At 46.9% G+C, this 6,303-nt stretch overlaps 2 non-coding genes and 2 pseudogenes across 2 annotated transcripts; 2 read left to right on the forward strand and 2 right to left on the reverse strand.

The window, feature by feature from the left end:
* Positions 1 to 508: 508 nt before the first annotated feature.
* Positions 509 to 627, reverse strand: LOC115429964 (5S ribosomal RNA). The gene has a single exon (XR_003936851.1). It is a non-coding gene; the product is annotated as a 5S ribosomal RNA (ribosomal RNA).
* Positions 628 to 2,809: 2,182 nt separating this feature from the next.
* LOC115430061 (uncharacterized) lies at positions 2,810 to 2,928 on the forward strand (annotated as a pseudogene).
* A 560-nt stretch (positions 2,929 to 3,488) lies between these two features.
* LOC115429974 (5S ribosomal RNA) lies at positions 3,489 to 3,607 on the reverse strand. The gene has a single exon (XR_003936853.1). It is a non-coding gene; the product is annotated as a 5S ribosomal RNA (ribosomal RNA).
* A 2,187-nt stretch (positions 3,608 to 5,794) lies between these two features.
* LOC115430090 (uncharacterized) lies at positions 5,795 to 5,913 on the forward strand (annotated as a pseudogene).
* The last annotated feature ends 390 nt before the right edge of the window (positions 5,914 to 6,303 follow it).

Here is a 6,303-nt window from a genome sequence, read left to right on the forward strand (position 1 = left end):
TCATCAATTCCTCTATTCGCTGTCATCTTCATTAGGTTATTCTTTTTCATATTCTTCGTTTCTGTCATTTTTAATGACTCTTTCTCTGGCATAAAATGCCGTCGCTGTCCTTTCCCATCCATTTTTGATGAGAAAATAAAAAACTGAATTCGCCTTCCCAGTGGTGCAGGAAAAACACCGCTGGGCTTGCTTATCACAAAAAACTGAAAACTAAAACTACATAAACTAACCAAACAAAAAATCTAAATCACTAAATAAAACGATGAGGAAGCCTTTGCTCTTCTCCTGCAGCCACTCACTCCGTTCAGAACTCCACAGATGTGGGCGTGTTAAGGGTGGTATGGCCGTAAGCAAGTGCCAAAGTCCTCCCCTCCCGTTTCAGAAATTCAGTAACGCCGCATGCCAGACAAAGAGGAAGGAATTGATTGGAATATTTCTCTTGTTGATAAACTGTCTGTTACTGGAAGCAGCAGCAACGGCCTCTGCTGGTCACACCGAAAAGTGTAAAAGCTTACAGCACCTGGTATTCCCAGGCGGTCTCCCATCCAAGTACTGACCAGGCCCGACCCTGCTTAGCTTCCGAGATCAAACGAGATCGGGCGTGTTCAGGGTGGTATGGCCGTAAGCAAGGGACTCAGTCCGCCTCTCCTGTTTTAGACATTCAGTGACGCCGCATGTCAGCGAGCAAAGTTCCAAAGGAATCTCAAAGACTTTAAGCTCTGACACCCGACACGCTGACTGCACCAAGCGCAGAGCTTTGCAACTTTACAGCAGTGGTGGGCCGTCAGGGCCTGCAAGGCCTTCTCCGCTGGCCCAAAAAAAATATCTCAATCACAGACTGATGGTGATTATATTTTGTCCTTGAACACTTCATTAAACAAGTGTTCAGAGCACGCAAACTTCCGCCAAGCACCCCGAACAGTGTGCATGTGTGGATCAACTATTTCCTTTTAGATTAACAGTTTCGAGCTTGTTCCACACAACAGAAAAAGTTGAAGCTCGGTACCAGTCCCGTGTATGTCAAATTATATTCAATTCCAATCCATATTTCTTGACTTATAATGAAAAAGGTGTCGTAAGTGGGATTTTCCGTGTTAAATTGAAATGTCCACCGAGTCCACCTTCCACAGTGGATGTGGACAGTTTCGAGCCAGATTCAAGATTTTCTTAGAAGCTACGGGTGCATCAAATTGGAGGCTAATCGGAGTCGTTTTGAATTTTTGATGAATTTCCCAAAATTGCTCAATGATGAGAGATAGGAAAATTGGAGATGTTGTGACCTTGCCGTGACCTCGAACTTTGGCCTACTTGGCCCAAAATTTCATGGGTTCGTCCCAGGGCCTAGGCCTATCTGTGGGTAAAATTTGGTGAAGATGGCTGTAATAGTTTTCCCGTAAAGTTGCTAACAAAAAAACAAACAAACAAACACACAAAGCAAAGCGATCACAATTCCTCCTGGCGGAGCTAATGATTCCAAATGGTCTGTCCGCTTCCTTTCATAGATTTTCCCCTGGTTGTGCTGCTTCTAGACACGTATTTTCACATGAAAGCCTTTAACCAATCACATTTCAGCCATCATTTGTTGCCGGGCAGGGCCAAAGTCAAAGAAATCTGCCCGGAGGCCTTCACGATCAGTGAAGCAAAACGTAAGTGTCCATGCAACTGCTGCTTCAACCAATCAGATTTTGAGTTGGCGACACCAAGGCCCTCTAGCAGGCGTACAGCAACGTCAGCGTATTCACACCCTTTGATTGGATAGTTAGAGAGCGCAGTAGCCAACGCTAGCAAACTGCATCCGTAGCAAGCTGCACGAACAGAAATACACTTGTGTTGGTTTCGTAGCTATTCTGTCAACCCACAATGGCTGAAGGAGAAGGAATGGATTTGGTTGCAGATTTACCGTCAAAGCCATTTTCAAGACGGACTTTTCAAGAAAAGCCGGACGTGGTTAAGAAAGGTCGCGCAATTCTGAAGCTAGCAAGCCGGTCACAACCAGGAAAAGGATTTGTCCGTCACATCCAGTCCACTAACTACGACCGGTACCCCCGGCACCCGCACGGATAATATGCACAACAGAGTAGTTGAACTCTTTTTCAGGAAAGACAGAAGGATGGATTTGGCGCACCAAAAATCAATTTCTGGTGAGTAAAATCTTGCCGTTTTCCTCAATAACATTGCAAGTTTATGAGGTTATTATTGATGCTTTTTTCTGTGTGCCGCAGCTGTAGCCGCAGGAGAAGACTTGTGCACCCCGGATTTGTTTGTTCAGTAAAGGCATTTCTTGTGGCTACAGGAGTTATCTATCTGCGATGCAACGGCTCTTTATACTGCATTTCTGCATAATAAGACGGGTTTTAGAACCAACAAACAGTTATTGAGGGGGTGGATTGATTCAGACAGAGCACTACTGAAGGCCTAGGAGTGAAATGCGCGGTCCGCCACTGCATTACAGAGATAGAGGTCATTACAGGAGGAGAAGAAAACCACGGTGTCACAACGCATCTGAGGGTTACCTGGTGAAACTTTGCTTTCGCCGTGGCCGTAAGCATCCAACCGCCACATTCCCCTCCTTCAGACACTGAATAGACGCACAAACTGCCATATCCAGCTTGGTTCCACGCTTTTGGTGAATTCATTCCAGGCTGGTATGTTCACCGGGACTCTTTTAGCAATTACTTAGATGACTTTGTGTGTCCTTTGCCACTTTAACGCTGAGTGAATTAGATCTGACGTGTCAAAAGATCAGTGGAACGCCTGCTGTTTGGGTGTGATTAAATCTATAAAGAGGGTGAATATGACAGCCGCCCTGGCTTACGGCCATACCACCCTGAACACGCCTGAACTCGTCTGATCTCGGAAGCAAAGGAGGGCCGGGCCTGGTCAGTACATGGACAGGAGACCGCCTGGGAATACCAGGTGCTGTAAGCTTTCAGCCTTTTCTGCGTGCCCAGCACAGGGTGCCGCTGCTTCGACGGGAGAAAAAGATCCACTGATTGACTCCAAAACTTAGAGGGAGACAGGGACCAAAAGTCTGGATGTGTGGAAAGGAAAGACACGAAAAGGAAAGGGTGGTACTGTTGCGGCTTCAGCCGTTTGCCCCCTACCCAGCCAAAATCAGTCAAGACACCCCCCCCCCCCCCCCCCCCCCCCCCGACGCCCGCATAAGACTTGACTGTTTCTGTTAAGCCCTTTCCAAATTCCACTACGTTTCCTTTGTCCACACTGAATGAATCCAAAGAAAGGAGAAGTTTAGAGAGTGCCAACCAAAACAAAGTGTTCCCATAGAGAAATCTTCTTTACAAAGATCAATCGAGGTGAAAAGTCACAATTTTCTCCTCTTCACAAAGACTGGGAGGTTTCGGCGTCTATCGCCCTCATAGCTTTGGTTTTTCAGGAAGGAATTGATTGGAATGTTTCTCTTGTTGATAAACTGTCTGTTCCTGGAAGCAGCAGCAACGGCCTCTGCTGGTCACACCGAAAAGTGTAAAAGCTTACAGCACCTGGTATTCCCAGGCGGTCTCCCATCCAAGTACTGACCAGGCCCGACCCTGCTTAACTTCCGAGATCAGACGGGATCGGGCGTGTTCAGGGTGTTATGGCCGTAAGCGAGGGACTTAGTCCGCCTCTCCCGTTTTAGACATTCAGTGACGCCGCATGTCAGCGAGCAAAGTTCCAAAGGAATCTCAAAGACTTTAAGCTCCGACACCCGACACGCTGACTGCACCAAGCGCAGAGCTTTGCAACTTTACAGCAGTGGTGGGCCGTCAGGGCCTGCAAGGCCTTCTCCGCTGGCCCAAAAAAAATATCTCAATCACAGACTGATGGTGATTATATTTTGTCCTTGAACACTTCATTAAACAAGTGTTCAGAGCACGCAAACTTCCGCCAAGCACCCCGAACAGTGTGCATGTGTGGATCAACTATTTCCTTTTAGATTAAACAGTTTCGAGCTTGTTCCACACAACAGAAAAAGTTGAAGCTCGGTACCAGTCCCGTGTATGTCAAATTATATTCAATTCCAATCCATATTTCTTGACTTATAATGAAAAAGGTGTCGTAAGTGGGATTTTCCGTGTTAAATTGAAATGTCCACCGAGTCCACCTTCCACAGTGGATGTGGACAGTTTCGAGCCAGATTCAAGATTTTCTTAGAAGCTACGGGTGCATCAAATTGGAGGCTAATCGGAGTCGTTTTGAATTTTTGATGAATTTCCCAAAATTGCTCAATGATGAGAGATAGGAAAATTGGAGATGTTGTGACCTTGCCGTGACCTCGAACTTTGGCCCACTTGGCCCAAAATTTCATGGGTTCGTCCCAGGGCCTAGGCCTATCTGTGGGTAAAATTTGGTGAAGATGGCTGTAATAGTTTTCCCGTAAAGTTGCTAACAAAAAAACAAACAAACAAACAAACACACAAAGCAAAGCGATCACAATTCCTCCTGGCGGAGCTAATGATTCCAAATGGTCTGTCCGCTTCCTTTCATAGCTTTTCCCCTGGTTGTGCTGCTTCCAGACACGTATTTTCACATGAAAGCCTTTAACCAATCACATTTCAGCCATCATTTGTTGCCGGGCAGGGCCAAAGTCAAAGAAATCTGCCCGGAGGCCTTCACGATCAGTGAAGCAAAACTTAAGTGTCCATGAAACTGCTGCTTCAACCAATCAGATTTTGAGTTGGCGACACCGAGGCCCTCTAGCAGGCGTACAGCAACGTCAGCGTATTCACACCCTTTGATTGGATAGTTAGAGAGCGCAGTAGCCAACGCTAGCAAACTGCATCCGTAGCAAGCTGCACGAACAGAAATACACTTGTGTTGGTTTCGTAGCTATTCTGTCAACCCACAATGGCTGAAGGAGAAGGAATGGATTTGGTTGCAGATTTATCGTCAAAGCCATTTTCAAGAAGGACTTTTCAAGAAAACCCGGACGTGGTTAAGAAAGGTCGCGCAATTCTGAAGCTAGCAAGCCGGTCACAACCAGGAAAAGGATTTGTCCGTCACGTCCAGTCCAGTAACTACGACCGGTACCCCCGGCACCCGCACGGATAATCTGCACGACAGAGTAGTTGAACTCTTTTTCAGGAAAGACAGAAGGATGGATTTGGCGCACCAAAAATCAATTTCTGGTGAGTAAAATCTTGCCGTTTTCCTCAATAACATTGCAAGTTTATGAGGTTATTATTGATGCTTTTTTCTGTGTGCCGCAGCTGTAGCCGCAGGAGAAGACTTGTGCACCCCGGGTTTGTTTGTTCAGTAAAGGCATTTCTTGTGGCTACAGGAGTTATCTATCTGCGATGCAACGGCTCTTTATACTGCATTTCTGCATAATAAGACGTGATTTAGAACCAACAAACAGTTATTGAGGGGGTGGATTGATTCAGACAGAGCACTACTGAAGGCCTAGGAGTGAAATGCGCGGTCCGCCACTGCATTACAGAGATAGAGGTCATTACAAGAGGAGAAGAAAACCACGGTGTCACAACGCATCTGAGGGTTACCTGGTGAAACTTTGCTTTCGCCGTGGCCGTAAGCATCCAACCGCCACATTCCCCTCCTTCAGACACTGAATAGACGCACAAACTGCCATATCCAGCTTGGTTCCACGCTTTTGGTGAATTCATTCCAGGCTGGTATGTTCACCTGGACTCTTTTAGCAATTACTTAGATGACTTTGTGTGTCCTTTGCCACTTTAACGCTGAGTGAATTAGATCTGACGTGTCGAAAGATCAGTGGAACGCCTGCTGTTTGGGTGTGATTAAATCTATAAAGAGGGTAAATATGACAGCCGCCCTGGCTTACGGCCATACCACCCTGAACACGCCTGAACTCGTCTGATCTCGGAACCAAAGGAGGGCCGGGCCTGGTCAGTACTTAGACAGAAGACCACCTGGGAATACCAGGTGCTGTAAGCTTTCAGCCTTTTCTGTGTGCCCAGCACAGGGTGCCGCTGCTTCACCCGTTGACGGGAGAAAAAGATCCACTGATTGACTCCAAAACTCAGAGGGAGACGGGGACCAAAAGTCTGGATGCGTGGAAAGGAAAGACGAGAAGGAAAGGGTGGTGCTGTTGCGGCTTCAGCCGTTTGCCCCCTTCCCAGCCAAAATCGGTCAAGACAACCCCCCCCCCCCGCCCCCCCCCCCGCCCCCCCCAACGCCTGCATAAGACTTGACTGTTTCTGTTAAGCCCTTTCCAAATTCCACTACGTTTCCTTTGTCCACACTGAATGAATCCAAAGAAAGGAGAAGTTTAGAGAGTGCCAACCAAAACAAAATGTTCCCATAGAAAAATCTTCTTTACAAAGA

This window comes from Sphaeramia orbicularis, chromosome 1 (genome assembly GCF_902148855.1).
Source record: "Sphaeramia orbicularis chromosome 1, fSphaOr1.1, whole genome shotgun sequence".
Classification (NCBI taxonomy): Eukaryota; Metazoa; Chordata; class Actinopteri; order Kurtiformes; family Apogonidae; genus Sphaeramia; species Sphaeramia orbicularis.